Here is a 4,527-nt window from a genome sequence, read left to right as displayed (position 1 = left end):
GCACCTTGGGGTGCTTACACACATCATTAGAAATGGGCTAGTCCAGGTGCGAGAATTAGCCTGTAAGGGTTAGAGTTCATGGGCCAAGCAGTTCTTAAATGAATACAGTTTGTATGTTGTTATTTCGGGCATGAGCTAGCCAAGCGGCCGGGGTGTTGGGGACGCAGCCCCACCGCTTTCTATTTCAACACTGGCCCACAGCAAATCTCACGAGCATCTCTGGAAGCCCTTTCGGGAGTTGGATGGCTTCATTGCATGCCTGACATTCGTGCCTCAGAGGCTTAATTGCAGCCATTCCCTAGGCACACAATGCTCTGACCGTCCACCCTTCTTCCTTCTGTTTGTAGGTTTCCCTGTGAACAGTGTCTCCTCAGTGAGACCACAGCGCCCTGTATAGAATGGTGCTTTCTGGGGCTGGAGAGATGGCTCAGTGGTAAGCCCACTCTCAAGGCAGGAATTCAGAGGACCTGAACTTGAATCCACATAGAAGCCAGGTATGGCTGTGCATGCCTATCATCCAATAGTTAGGGGTGGAGATGGCTCAAAACACTGTGAGCTTCCGGTGTAGTGGGAAGGCTGGGTAGAGTGGCAAACACCGTTATCCCAGCCAGCACTCAGGAGCCCGGTGGAAAAGAAAATGGAGAATGACCATGGGAGGCACCCAAGTCTTCCTTTGACCTCCATATATATTTGCATGGGTGTATACACACCCAGGTACACACACACTGGACAGATCTGCGTTTTCCACAGAGCGCCCACTGCTCCTCCGTGTTTTTCACACTTACCTGTTCCTGTGTTCGTGTGATCCTCCACACTGGGATGTGAGTTCCAGGCAGGTGGGGCAGGGTGTCTTCCCTTTTCTCCCTCTCAGGGATGATCTTTATGACCCTGGAGTAAGAAAGCCAGATGGCCAGCTCTGCCAGGGCACTATATTGGGGGCTATGAGCTGAAGCTGGGCTCTCAGGCCTGAGGGGCCCAGTAGGGTGGGTGCCAAAGTCCTGGTGTAGGTCTGTCAGATGTTAGAGGAAGGGATGATCTGGGCAGCACAAGGCTCTTAGGAGCCAAAGGATGCTAGGCACACAGCGGGAGGGAACCTCCAACCCTGCCTGGGTGCTGGGGGGTTTACAAAGCAAAATCCAGGTATTATTAAATGGGAAGCCTGAGGGGAGGCACCTTAATGGAGGTCACAAAGGGACTAGGCTTGGAAGGGCAGCGCTCTGCTGGTGCTCAGGTACACAGATGAGCTTTGAGGGGTGCAGAGCTCACAGGGCTACCACCCCATGGTTCTGGGGGAAGGTGAGATAGGCAGGGATAAGCCCCTCTGGGTGGTGCAGGGCACCAGACTCGGGGAGATCAGAAAGCCCTAGGAGAAAGGGATGGGGCAGGGTAGACTTGATGGTGTGCAGAGAAACAGGAGGACTTGAGTGAGCAGGTAAGGCTTGCTCAAGGGCCCCAGCCTGGCCCCAGGTCTAACTCTCTAAGCCGCTTGATCAGCTTCTCCCCCTGTGACTATCTAGAATATTGTCTCTTGTATCTTTCCTGTTATTATAATAACAGTGGGAAGGATGTGACGGGGCAGGGGGAGATAGTGTGAGTGAAAGGGGAAAGGTGGTGCGTGCGTGCGTGTGTGCGAGTGTGTGTGTGTGTGTGTGTGTGATGTCAGCAGTCTGTAACGTGAACTGTTACAGCAGATCCATGTAAGACACCATCAACCCCGAGCAGAGGGAACAGGTGTCACTAATGTTGGTGGCCGCCATTTGCCCACATCCTAACCCCAGGAACCTGAGAGCTGACTGTGTGGGAAAAGTGTCTTCACAGATGCATCGAGGACCTTGAAATGAAATCAACCTGGGTTGGTTAGCTCTGAGCCTGAGGTCAGGGCTGAGGCAGCCTGCAGTACTGGGGATGGCAGAGCCAGCAAGAGCAATCCTGGGGCTGAGATGGGCGGACCTGCTGGGCTCTAGTCCTCAGCTTTCCTACCTGCTAAGAGATTCTCCTGTGGTCTTAAGCCCCAGCCTGTAACTACAGGCTATGCCAGCCATAGGACGTTTGCACACGAGGCAGAAGGTGGGAGACAGGGGACAGGGCAGGGCAGAGCAGGGGTGGTGCAGAAGCTCCCCACAGACCATCCCCAGTGGCATCTTTGCCAGAAGCAAAGTTTCACAAGGCAATGGGGGACCCAGGGTCACATGCAAGATGAGAGCCAGCTTCATTTGCCCGCGGCTGTGAACTTGAAGGCTTAGGAATTGTGCTGTCAGCCCTGGAGGCCTTTTAAAGGTCTGGCGAGGTTGTGTGGTGGTGAGGAGCTGCAGATGCTGCGGTGTGTGCTGGCAAGTCTATGCTCAAGGGAAACTGAGGTAAGCCAACTTTCCTGTGGTCACCGTATCAGGAAGTAGCAGGGTGCCATGGAAGGCCAAGGGATTTGAGGCTTGGCAAGTAGCTCCCAGCTACCCTGGACTCTGGAGTCCTCTTCCTCACAGGCTGTCTGGCTTCTGTGTGATTTAGGAATCAGCCTGTCTGTGGGATGGGTGCTTGTGTCCAAGAGTCTGGATTCATGATAGACAGTTGCCAGCATGGAGAGCTGTGACCTGGGCTGAAAGTGCCACCAGCTGGCAGGACCAGGGAAGGCTGGGCAGCAAAGGTCAGGGGTTGGACAGAGTCCTGGTAAACCCATTTGATGGGAAGACTGAGGCTTGGGACTCTTAGCATGTTCTTGGGATACCCAACAAATGCTGCTTTGGGGCCCCATTTAACCAACTGACTCCTCAAGGGGCTCAGCTACCACCTCCCCGGAGCTCCCCTCCCCGCTCTACCTCCCAGACTCCAGACAGAGCCCACTGGCCCTCCAGCCTCAGTTTACCTGATGATAAGCTGCTGGCGGCAGAGCTGGTGGAAGGGACTACTGGTGGGGTGGGGGGGGGAGAGGCACAGTGCAGCTGGCCATCCCCCAGGGAACCCCACCCCGATGAGGCAACAGGGGATCTGGGGGACATGGATACAGGTGCCTGTTTATTGCATCACAAAGTCCTGCCTGGTTTCAGTCAGTGGGGCAGCCTCCGAGGGACCGGGGTGTGAGGCTGGACTGCCACTTTGGTCTGAGCTAGTTCCTAGTGTCTGGGTAGCTTCAGTGGGGGCACCTAAGGAGTGAAGCATCCTGCCAGGTGGGCTGAGGCTGGTGGGAGCTCTGGTGTAAGCAATCCAGCCCCCAAAACCCACTGATAGCCCAGCTCACCATGTAGGACCTGCTTCCTAAAGCCACGTATAAGTGGTCAACAGGTTCGAGAGTGTGTAGGACGAAGGCAGGTTTGGAGGAAGACAGGACAGGAAGGAAGAGGGGACCCACAAAAATGTGTGAGAGGAAGGAGAAAGAGGAGGGCAATGTGGGGCTAGACCGAGCGAGGGAGGAGGAATGGAGGGAGAAGAGCAAAAGGAGGGAGAGAAGAGGAAGATGGGGGAGGTAGAAGGGGATGAGGGAAAGGGGAGCTGGGAGGAAGAACGAGGGGGAAAGGAGGAGGAGACTACAAGGGACAGAAAGGAGAAGAAAAATGAGCAGAGAAAGGGTAGGGAGAGCAGAGGAGGAGGAAGGGGAGAAGGGAGAGGAAGGGAAGGACTGGGAAATAGAGAGTAGGAGTGGGGTAAAGAGGGAGGAGACAAGGGGAAGAGATAGAGAGACGAGAGGGAGGAGGCAGGGAGTGAAAGAAGGAGAAAGGGGAGGGAAGGAGGAAAGGGGAGGGGAAGAGAGGTGGGAAGAAGAGAAAGGAGGGAGAAAGAGGGCAGGGAGGGGGAAAGGGGAGAAGGGGTGAACTGGGGAGGGAAGAAGGGAAGAGGTGGAGTAGGAGGAGGGGGAGGGGGAAATGGGAAGAAACTGGGGAGGTAGGAGGAGAGATAGTAGAGGGGAGGTTAGAGGAGGACGGGGTGGAGGTGGAATGGGAAGAGAGGAGGAGAGGAAGGGGAAAGAATGGAAGAGAGGGGAGAGGGAGGTGGGAAGAGGGAGAAGAGAGGAAGGTTCCAGAAAGAGGGAGATGGAAGGAGGGGGTGGACAAAGGAAGGGAACTGTGGGAGGGGGGAGTGAGAAAGGGAAAGGGAGTCAGGGGAAGTGGAGAAAAGATGGGGTGTAGAGGAAGGAAGAGGGAAGGAAGGGGGAGATGATGGGGACAGGTGAGCAGGAGGGAGGATTACTAGAAGGAGTGGGGAAGAAGAGATAGAACGGGAGAAGGGAGAAAGGTGGAGTGGGGTGGAAGAGGGAAGGGGCAAGGGGGAGGAAAGAATGGAGAAGAAGGACAGGGAGGCAGGGCGGAAGGAACTGGAAACAGGAGAGAGGGTATATTGGGAGGAAAGGACGATGGGAAGGAAAAGGGAAAGAGCAGAGAAGGTGGGAGGGAGATGTTGGAGGTGCAGGAGAGGGAGTAGGAGGAGGGTGTGGGATGAGAGAGTATGTGATGGGGCTGTGGGAGGATGGGAGCTATGGGAAGAGGGGGGCTATGGGAGGGGGACTCTGGAAGGAGGGTTGTGGGAGGAGGGGGGCAG

The 4,527-nt window shown here is 55.5% G+C and overlaps 1 long non-coding RNA gene across 2 annotated transcripts in view; it reads left to right on the top strand.

Annotated features, from left to right (window-relative positions):
* The window catches only part of LOC126502850 (uncharacterized), a 17,621-nt gene that overhangs the window by 8,611 nt on the left and 4,483 nt on the right, over positions 1–4,527 (top strand). For both annotated transcript variants that reach the window (XR_007592069.1, XR_007592068.1), the window contains exon 2: positions 348–494. This is a non-coding gene — a long non-coding RNA (uncharacterized lncRNA). The remainder of the gene's footprint in view (positions 1–347; positions 495–4,527) is intronic.

The sequence above is a fragment of the Alexandromys fortis genome, unplaced genomic scaffold (assembly GCF_014885135.2).
Source record: "Alexandromys fortis isolate MF-2015 unplaced genomic scaffold, M_Fortis_MF-2015_v1.1 scaffold_1, whole genome shotgun sequence".
NCBI lineage: Eukaryota > Metazoa > Chordata > Mammalia > Rodentia > Cricetidae > Alexandromys > Alexandromys fortis.
Note: the sequence above shows the minus strand (reverse complement) of the source record. Positions and strands in the feature narration are given on the sequence as shown.